The 10,952-nt window shown below is 58.6% G+C and overlaps 1 non-coding gene across 1 annotated transcript; it reads right to left on the reverse strand.

Annotated features, from left to right (window-relative positions):
• Positions 1 to 210: 210 nt before the first annotated feature.
• LOC131869573 (5S ribosomal RNA) lies at positions 211 to 329 on the reverse strand. Its single transcript, XR_009367955.1, has one exon. It is a non-coding gene; the product is annotated as a 5S ribosomal RNA (ribosomal RNA).
• Between the last annotated feature and the right edge of the window lie 10,623 nt (positions 330 to 10,952).

Below are 10,952 nucleotides of genomic sequence, written 5' to 3' on the forward strand. Positions count from 1 at the left end.
CAGCACCTCGGGCGCACCGGGGTGCGCGCACAACGCCCGGGTTGCACCGTGGCCTATGTGCTCGGGGCGCCTCGGGTGCGCGCTCGGTGTCGCCCCCGCGCGCGCGGTAGTGCGGGCAGCGCACCCCGGCCCGGCCCGGCCCCGACGAGAACGCAAACGGGCAAAAGGTTTATTCAAATAGCATTGCGACGCCCGGCGAAAAACTAAAAAAGGGTGCAACACCGGGACTTCCCGGGAGGTCACCCATCCCAGTACTACTCCGGCCCAAGCGCGCTTAACTGCGGAGTTCTGATGGGATCTGGTGCACTAATGCTGGTATGATCGCACCCGTTATGAGCTTGTCGCAGTGTGTACTTAGCAAACCGCGACCCACGTGCGAATCCACCCCGGCCACCCACCCCCGTCGAGGTGCACACCCTCCCTCGCGAAGTGCGCCCCGTTCGCCAAGTGTGAGCCCTGCCCGGGTGCGCGCACCTTGCTAGGGCGTCGGGTGTGCACCCGGCCCGGCCTACGTGCGTGCACCTGGAGGGGGCGTCGTGTGCGTGCAGTGTCCCGTCTGCAACGCGGTGCCCACACACCACCTCGGGCGCAACGACCTGCGCTCACATGTGGGCCGAGTGCACCTTGGTGCATGTTCGGGGCGCCTCGGGTGCACGCTCGATCTTGCCCCGGTGCACCAAGGCGCTCGGTTTGCCCCGGGTGCGCACTTGGTGCAAGGTGGGCACCCAAAATAGGGATCAAGCACCAAAACACAAGTTTCGGGATGCAAAATGGGACCCAAGGACCACAAATGCGTTCCAAGACCCATGATGGGTCCACGAGAACAAAAATGTGTTCCGAGACTTAATAAACAAATATTGGGTTTTAGGAGAAGAAACATGCTCTGATGCCCAAAACGAGAATCGACCCCGAAAAGGCCACAGGCCAAAAGTGGGATGCGAGACAAAAAAAAATGGGACCCGAGGACCAAAATTGGGTTCCCAGGTCGAAGACAGGGCAACCGGACAAGAAACGACCTCTAAGGCTCGAAATGAGTCCCGACGACTAAAACTTGACAAGAAGCACCCATCAGGCACCCAACTCGACACCCATGGGATGCCGACCCACCCGGGCTTCCACCTAGCACACCTTGGCACCCACCCACCCTCGCACCCAACCTCGCACCCAACTTAGCACCTTTGAACCCACATTGGCACTCACCCTGACCCTGGCACCTTGGAACCCACATTGGCACTCACCTTGACCCTGGCACCCACCTTTGCACTCACCTTGGGACCCACCCTGGCTCCCACCTCGGCACCCACCCAGACACCCACCTTGGTTCCTTGGCACCCACCTTGGATCCTTGGCACCCACCCCGACACCCACCTTGGCACGCAACTTGGCTACTTGCCACCCACCTTGGCTCCTTGACGCCCACCCCGACAACCACCCCGTGACCTACCCTGGCTAGGGTTGGTGCACACCCACCCTGGTGCCCACCTTGGCACCCACCCTATGACCCACCTTGGCACGCACCTTAGTACCCACCCCGTTACCCACCCTAGGACCCACCCCGTGACCCACCTTGGCCAGGGTGGGTGCACCCACCCTGGTGCCCACCTTGGCACCCACCCATCCTAGCACCCAGCCTGTGACCGGGCTTGGAACCCAACCTTGCACCCGCACCCGTCTTGGCCAGTGTGGGTGCGCACCCATCCTGGCACCCACGTTGTGACACACCCTTTAACCCACGCACCCTAGCACCCACGTTGGCACCCACCTTGGAACCCAACCTAGCAACTTGGCACCCACCCCGTGACCCACCTTGGCATCCACCATAGCAGTCGCCGACTTGGCACCCACCTCGGCACCCACCTTGACACTTGTGGACCCACCTTGCCACTCACCCTAGCATCGACCCATCCTAGCACCCACCCTGGCACCTTTGCACCCTAGCACTCACCCATCCTAGCACCTAACCTGTGACCCACCTTGACACTCACCCTCGCACCCACCTTGGAACCCAACCTAGCACCCACCCACCCTGACACCAACCCTAGCACCTACCCACCCTTGCACCCACCCTGTGACCCATCTTGGCACCCACCCATCCTACCACTCAACCTATCACCCACCTTCTCACCCACCTTGGCATCCACCTTAGCACCCACCCACACTGGCACCTTGGCACCCACCTCGGGCAAGGTGGGTGCACACCCACCCTGGCACCCAATTTAGAACCCACCGAGCATGTTACCCACCTTGGCACCCACATTGCAGCCCACCCTAGTACCCACCCTATGACCCACATTGGCATCCACACCCTAGCACCCAGGCACCTCGACACCCGCCTTGACACCCACCCTAGCACTGAACCTGTGACCCACCTTGGAACTCACCCTAGAACCCACCCACCCTGTGAACCACCTTGGCATCCACCTTAGCACCCACCCACCTTGGCACCCACTCTAGCACTCACCCATCCTAACACCCAACTTGTTACCCACCTTGGCACCCGCCCTCGCGTCCACCTTGAAACCCACCCTAGCACCCACCCACGCAGGAGCCCACCTTGGCACCCAACCTAACACCCACGCATCCTGGCACCCAACTTGTGACCCACCTTGGAACCCACCCTAGTACCCACCTTTGAACCCACTATATCACCAACCCACCTTGGCACCCACCCTATGACCCTCTTTGGAATCCACCCTAGCACGCACCCACCCTGGCACCCACCATGGAGCGCACCCTAGCACCCACCCACCTCGGCACGCACCTCAACACCCACCTTGGTGTGCGCACTGCGCCAACCTCTCAAAGACCCTATGTGGTGCGCTCCAAAGTGTACACCTTTGGTGCGCTCCAAGGTGCGCACCTTTGGTGCACACCGAGGTGCACACCAAAGTGTGCACCGAGGTGAGCACCAAAGTGCACTCCAGGGTGCACACCAAGGCGTGCACCTTTGGTGCGGTCAATGCAAACGAATTCGGAAGTTGGGGTCGATGTCCTAATCGCTGCTGCAGACTACACGTATGAGAATCGGACAAATAGCTTTATATAGGGGAGGTGTTGCGTTTGATGGGTCGACTCCCCTGGTTGTGTGCACTGCACCAACTTCAAAGACCCTGTCTTGTTTAAGAAGTCAAAAGTTGGGGTGGATGTCCTAATCATTGCTGCAGTCTACGCATGTATGAGAATCAGACAAATAGCTTATATAGGGGAGGTGTTGCATTCGGTGGGTTGACTCCCCTGGTTGTGCGCACTGCGCCAACCTCAAAGACCCCGCATAGCAGAAGAAGTCGGAAGTCGGATTTTGGTGAGCACCAAGGCGTGCACCTTTGGTGCGGTCAACGCAGACGAATTCAGAAGTTGGGGTGGATGTCCTAATCGTTGTTGCAGGCTACACATGTATGAGAATCAGACAAATAGCTTATATAGGGGAGGTGTTGGGTTTGATGGGTCAACTCCCTTGGTTGTGCGCATTACGCCAACCTCAAAGACCTTGTTTTCGTTAAGAAGTCAAAAGTTGGGGTCAATGTCCTAATGGCTCCTGCAGGCTACACATGTATGAGAATCGGACAAATAGCTTATATAGGGGAGGTGTTGGGTTTGATGGGTCGACTCCCCTGGTTGTGCGCATTACGTCAACCTCAAAGACCTTGTTTTCGTTAAGAAGTCAAAAGTTGGGGTCGATGTCCTAATTGCTCCTGTAGACTACACATGTATGAGAATCAGACAAATAGCTTATATAGGGGAGGTGTTGGGTTTGATGGGTTGACTCCCCTAGTTGTTCGCATTACACCAACCTCAAAGACCTTGTTTTCGTTTAGAAGCCGAAAGTTGGGGTCGATGTCCTAATTGCTCCTGCAGGCTACGCATGTATGAGAATCAGACAAATAGCTTATATAGGGGAGGTGTTGGGTTTGATGGGTCGACTCCCCTGGTTGTGCGCATTGCGCCAACCTCAAAGACCCTGCATTGCGGATGAAGTCGAAAGTCAGAGTTTGGTGTGCTACAAGGTGTGGTCGAAGGTGCTCACCTAGGTGTGCACCTTTGGAGCACAGGAAAAGTGCCCTCCAAAAGTGCGCACCTTTGGAGTGCACAAAAGTGCCCTCCAAAAGTGCGCACCTTTGGAGCGCAGAAAAGTGCCCTCCAAAAAGTGCCCTCCAAAAGTGCGCACCTTTGGAGCGCAGAAAAGTGCCCTCCAAAAAGTGCCCTCCAAAAGTGCGCACCTTTGGAGCGCAGAAAAGTGCCCTCCAAAAAGTGCCCTCCAAAAGTGCGCACCTTTGGAGCGCAGAAAAGTGCCCTCCAAAAAGTGCCCTCCAAAAGTGCGCACCTTTGGAGCGCAGAAAAGTGCCCTCCAAAAAGTGCCCTCCAAAAGTGCGCACCTTTGGAGCGCAGAAAAGTGCCCTCCAAAAAGTGCCCTCCAAAAGTGCGCACCTTTGGAGCGCAGAAAAGTGCCCTCCAAAAAGTGCCCTCCAAAAGTGCGCACCTTTGGAGCGCAGAAAAGTGCCCTCCAAAAGTGCGCACCTTTGGAGCGCACAAAAGTGCCCTCCAAAAGTGCGCACTTTTGGTGCGCACCAAGGCGCTGGTTCGGTCGTTGCAGGCGAGTTCGGAAGTTGGGGTCGATGTCCTGAGCGGAGGTGCAAACTACACAGGTGTCGGAATCGGACAAATAGCTTATATAGGGGAGGTGTATGCTTCGATGGGTCGACTCCCCAGGTTGAGCGCACCGCGCCAACCTCAAAGACCCTACGGTATGGATGAAGTCGGAAGTTGGGTCCGATGACCGATTCGATTAGTAGGTATGCTCATGAGGTCGGAATTTGGGTCCGATGACCTGCCATGTGCAGGAAGGCGAATGTTGACACTGTGCGTTGCAAGGTGCACACCAAGGCGCTGGTGCGGTCTTTTTAGTCGAGTTCGGAAGTTGGGGTCGATGTCCTGATCGGAGGTGCAAGCTACACAGGTGTGGGAATCGGACAAATAGCTTATATAGGGGAGGTGTATGCTTCGTTGGGTCGACTCCCCGGGTTGAGCGCACCGCGCCAACCTCAAAGACCCTACGGTATGGATGAAGTCGGAAGTTGGGTCCGATGACCGATTCGATATGTAGGCATACTCGCGAGGTCGGAATTTGGGTCCGATGACCTGCCACGTGCAGGAAGGCGAATGTTGGCACTGTGCGTTGCAAGGTGCGCACCAAGGCGCTGGTTCGGTCGTTGGAGGCGAGTTCGGAAGTTGGGGTCGATGTCTTGATCGGAGGTGCAAACTACACAGGTGTGGGAATCGGACAAATAGCTTATATAGGGGAGGTGTATGCTTCGTTGGGTCGACTCCCCGGGTTGAGCGCACCGCGCCAACCTCAAAGACCCTACGGTATGGATGAAGTCGGAAGTTGGGTCCGATGACCGATTCGATATGTAGGCATACTCGCGAGGTCGGAATTTGGGTCCGATGACCTGCCATGTGCAGGAAGGCGAATGTTGGGACTGTGCGTCGCAAGGTGCGCACCAAGGCGCTGGTGCCGTCGTTGCAGTCGAGTTCGGAAGTTGGGGTCGATGTCCTGGTCAGAGGTGCAAACTACACAGGTGTGGGAATCGGACAAATAGCTTATATAGGGGAGGTGTATGCTTCGATGGGTCGACTCCCTGGGTTGAGCGCACCGCGCCAACCTCAAAGACCCTACAGTATGGATGAAGTCGGAAGTTGGGTCCGATGACCGATTCGATACGTAGGCATATTGGCGAGGTCTGAATTTGTGTCCGATGACCTGCCATGCGCAGGAAGGCGGAATTTGGGTCCGATGACCGAGTTGATGGCGTGCCATGCGCAGAAAGGCGGAATTTGGGTCCGATGACCGAGTTGATGTTGATGGCCCGCCATGCACAGGAAGGCGGAATTTGGGTCCGATGACCGATTTGAAGGCGTGCCATACGCAAAAAGGCGGAGTTTGGGTCCGATGACCGAGTTGATATTGATGGCCCGCCATGCGCAGGAAGGCGGAATTTGGGTCCGATGACCTGACATACGCATGGAGTCCGACTCGGGGGCCGATGTTCGATTCGATGACTTGCATTGTGGGTAAAGTCGGAAGTTGTGGTCTTTGACCCGATTCGATGACCAGACTTCGGCTGCTTGAGAATCGGACAAATAACTTATATAGGGGAGGTAGTGTTCTCGAGCATCCTCCCCCCGTGCCCGTTTATGTCGATTGATGCTGGTGCTCGACTGGTTGGAGCGCTCGGATGCAAAAATCTTGCACCAGGATTTATCGATTGTGATGGACACGGCAAGTCTCCTGATTGCTATGCAGGAGCTCATCGTGAATCTCTATGCGGCCTTGGTATGGACTCGACCTGCGGAATGGTTCGGCAATGGTAGTCGCTCCAACACGTCCTTGCAATGGCCACAGAGGTGATTCGACTAGAGCTCCAGTCTAGCTTTTGGGTTGCTTGGCGGACTGGTATAGCCGCGATCGAGTTCCGGCCATGAACGTTTTAGATAGCTCTTGGGCTTTCTGGGACGGAAGTCGGAAGTTTGGGCTGTTGTCCGATTTGATGACCATTCTTCGGATGTGTGAGAATCGGACAAATAACTTATATAGGGGACTGTGTTGTCTCACGCAGCCCCCTCCGTGCCCCTCTATCTCGACCGATGTTGGTGCTTGAAAGGGTTGGGATCGCTCGGATTTATAAACGTGCACCACCATTTGTCGAGTGTGAGGGACGCGGCAGGTCTCCTAAATGCTATGCGGGCGCTCTCTGAGAATCTCTATCCGGCCTCGACACAGACTAGTCTTGCTGAATGGTTTGGCACTGGTAGTCGATCCAACACGTCGTTGTTGTGGCCGCCTAGGCGATTCGATTCGAGCCCCCGTCTAGCTTTTGGGTTGCTTGGCGGATTTTGCCCTATCCGCAAGTGAGCTCGGTCCCTAAACGTTCGAGAAACCCGATTGCTATGCGCCGACTCTCTTTCTTGCGAGCCTCCATCTAGCTTTTGGGTCTCTACGGAACGGAAGTCGGAATCTGGGACCGTTGTTTGATTCGACGAGGCAGACTACGGTTGTGCGAGAATCGGACAAATAACTTATATAGGGGAGGTGTTGACTGGAGCATTCTCCCCCGTGCCCCTCTAACTCGACCAATGCTGGCGCTCGAACGGTGGTAGCGCTCGGATTTTCATTGAGCGCCAGCATTGGTCGATTTAGAGGGGCATGCGAGATTCCCGAATGCTATGCGAGGGCTCTAACGGAAATGTCTATTGGTTTCGGTATGGATGCAATTGCGAGTGGTTCGGCAAAGGTAGTCGTTCCGATGCGTCCATGTCGTGGCCAAATCGATAATTCGATTTGAGCCCTCGTATAGCATTTGGGTCTCTCGATGTGATTCCGCATTCCAGTCCCTTTGGGCACTGCTTGAGCCGCATCCCAGGGGGTTCCCTTCCCAATAATCTGCCTCGCAACCCGATTGCTATGCGGTGAGGCTCCTCGGCCGCCTCGGAACTATCTGTGTATCAGACGCATCGCGGGATAAGGGGTTGGCAACGGTAGTCGCCCCAAGCGCGTCCGATGCTTGGACCATTCCGAGGCGGCCCTGAAGCCTCTTCCGTCTAGCCGTTGGGTCCTTCTCGCCGCATCCCTCGCCTCGCACCCCGATTGCTATGCGGTGAGGCTCCTCGGCCGCCTCGGAACTATCTGTGTATCGGACGCGTCGCGGGATAAGGGGTTGTCACTGGTAGTCGCCCCAAGCGCGTCCGATGCTTGGACCATTCCGAGGCGGCCCTGAAGCCTCTTCCGTCTAGCCGTTGGGTCCTTCTCGCCGCATCCCTCGCCTCGCACCCCGATTGCTATGCGGTGAGGCTCCTCGGCCGCCTCGGAACTATCTGTGTATCGGACGCGTCGCGGGATAAGGGGTTGTCATTGGTAGTCGCCCCAAGCGCGTCCGATGCTTGGACCATTCCGAGGCGGCCCTGAAGCCTCTTCCGTCTAGCCGTTGGGTCCTTCTCGCCGCATCCCTCGCCTCGCACCCCGATTGCTATGCGGTGAGGCTCCTCGGCCGCCTCGGAACTATCTGTGTATCGGACGCGTCGCGGGATAAGGGGTTGTCACTGGTAGTCGCCCCAAGCGCGTCCGATGCTTGGACCATTCCGAGGCGGCCCTGAAGCCTCTTCCGTCTAGCCGTTGGGTCCTTCTCGCCGCATCCCTCGCCTCGCACCCCGATTGCTATGCGGTGAGGCTCCTCGGCCGCCTCGGAACTATCTGTGTATCGGACGCGTCGCGGGATAAGGGGTTGTCACTGGTAGTCGCCCCAAGCGCGTTCGATGCTTGGACCATTCCGAGGCGGCCCTGAAGCCTCTTCCGTCTAGCCGTTGGGTCCTTCTCGCCGCATCCCTCGCCTCGCACCCCGATTGCTATGCGGTGAGGCTCCTCGGCCGCCTTGGAACTATCTGTGTATCGGACGCGTCGCGGGATAAGGGGTTGTCACTGGTAGTCGCCCCAAGCGCGTCCGATGCTTGGACCATTCCGAGGCGGACCCGAAGCCTCTTCCGTCTAGCCGTTGGGTCCTTCTCGCCGCATCCTTCGCCTCGCACCCCGATTGCTATGCGGTGAGGCTCCTCGGCCGCCTCGGAACTATCTGTGTATCGGACGCGTCGCGGGATAAGGGGTTGTCACTGGTAGTCGCCCCAAGCGCATCCGATGCTTGGACCATTCCGAGGCGGACCCGAAGCCTCTTCCGTCTAGCCGTTGGGTCCTTCTCGCCGCATCCCTCGCCTCGCACCCCGATTGCTATGCGGTGAGGCTCCTCGGTCGCCTTGGAACTATCTGTGTATCGGACGCGTCGCGGGATAAGGGGTTGTCACTGGTAGTCGCCCCAAGCGCGTCCGATGCTTGGACCATTCCGAGGCGGACCCGAAGCCTCTTCCGTCTAGCCGTTGGGTCCTTCTCGCCGCATCCCTCGCCTCGCACCCCGATTGCTATGCGGTGAGGCTCCTCGGCCGCCTTGGAACTATCTGTGTATCGGACGCGTCGCGGGATAAGGGGTTGTCACTGGTAGTCGCCCCAAGCGCGTCCGATGCTTGGACCATTCCGAGGCGGACCCGAAGCCTCTTCCGTCTAGCCGTTGGGTCCTTCTCGCCGCATCCCTCGCCTCGCACCCCGATTGCTATGCGGTGAGGCTCCTCGGCCGCCTTGGAACTATCTGTGTATCGGACGCGTCGCGGGATAAGGGGTTGTCACTGGTAGTCGCCCCAAGCGCGTCCGATGCTTGGACCATTCCGAGGCGGCCCCGAAGCCTCTTCCGTGTAGCCGTTGGGTCCTTCTCGCCGCATCCCTCGCCTCGCACCCCGATTGCTATGCGGTGAGGCTCCTCGGCCGCCTTGGAACTATCTGTGTATCGGACGCGTCGCGGGATAAGGGGTTGTCACTGGTAGTCGCCCCAAGCGCGTCCGATGCTTGGACCATTCCGAGGCGGCCCCGAAGCCTCTTCCGTGTAGCCGTTGGGTCCTTCTCGCCGCATCCCTCGCCTCGCACCCCGATTGCTATGCGGTGAGGCTCCTCGGCCGCCTTGGAACTATCTGTGTATCGGACGCGTCGCGGGATAAGGGGTTGTCACTGGTAGTCGCCCCAAGCGCGTCCGATGCTTGGACCATTCCGAGGCGGACCTGAAGCCTCTTCCCTCTAGCCGTTGGGGCTTTCTCGCCGCATCCCTCGCCTCGCACCCCGATTGCTATGCTGTGAGGCTCCTCGGCCGCCTTGGAACTATCTGTGTATCGGACGCATCGCGGGATAAGGGGTTGGCAGTGGTAGTCGCCCCAAGCGCATCCGATGCTTGGACCATTCCGAGGCGGCCCTGCAGCCTCTTCCGTCTAGCCGTTGGGGCCATCTCGCCGCATCCCCCACCTCGCACCACGATTGCTATGCGGTGAGGCTCCTTGGCCGCCTCGGAACTATCTGTGTATCGGACGCATCGCGGGATAAGGGGTTGTCACTGGTAGTCGCCCCAAGCGCGTCCGATGCTTGGACTATTCCGAGGCGGCCCTGCAGCCTCTTCCGTCTAGCCGTTGGGGCCATCTCGCTGCATCCCCCACCTCCTCGGCCGCCTCGGAACTATCTGTGTATCGGACGCATCGCGGGATAAGGGGTTGGCAGTGGTAGTCGCCCCAAGCGCGTCCGATGCTTGGACTATTCCGAGGCAGCCCTGCAGCCTCTTCCGTCTAGCCTTTGGGGCCATCTCGCCGCATCCCTCGCCTCGCACCCCGATTGCTATGCGGTGAGGCTCCTCGGCCGCCTGGGAACTATCTTCGTATCGGACGCATCGCGGGATAAGGGGTTGTCACTGGTAGTCGCCCCAAGCGCGTCCGATGCTTGGACTATTCCGAGGCGGCCCTGTGGCCTCTTCCGTCTAGCCGTTGGGGCCATCTCGCCGCATCCCCCACCTCGCACCCCGATTGCTATGCGGTGAGGCTCTTCGGCCGCCTTGGAACTATCTTCGTATCGGACGCATCGCGGGATAAGGGGTTGTCACTGGTAGTGGCCCCAAGCGCGTCCGATGCTTGGACTATTCCGAGGCGGCCCTGCAGCCTCTTCCGTCTAGCCGTTGGGGCCATCTCGCCGCATCCCCCACCTCGCACCCCGATTGCTATGCGGTGAGGCTCCTCGGCCGCCTTGGAACTATCTTCGTATCGGACGCATCGCGGGATAAGGGGTTGTCACTGGTAGTCGCCCCAAGCGCGTCCGATGCTTGGACTATTCCGACGCGGCCCTGTGGCCTCTTCCGTCTAGCCGTTGGGGCCATCTCGCCGCATCCCCCACCTCGCACCCCGATTGCTATGCGGTGAGGCTCCTCGGCCGCCTTGGAACCATCTTCGTATCGGACGCATCGCGGGATAGGGGGCTGTCACTGGTAGTCGCCCCAAGCGTGTCCGATGCTTGGACCATTCCTAGGCGGCCCTGAAGCCTCTTCCGT

Source organism: Cryptomeria japonica, unplaced genomic scaffold (assembly GCF_030272615.1).
Source record: "Cryptomeria japonica unplaced genomic scaffold, Sugi_1.0 HiC_scaffold_253, whole genome shotgun sequence".
Lineage (NCBI taxonomy): Eukaryota > Viridiplantae > Streptophyta > Pinopsida > Cupressales > Cupressaceae > Cryptomeria > Cryptomeria japonica.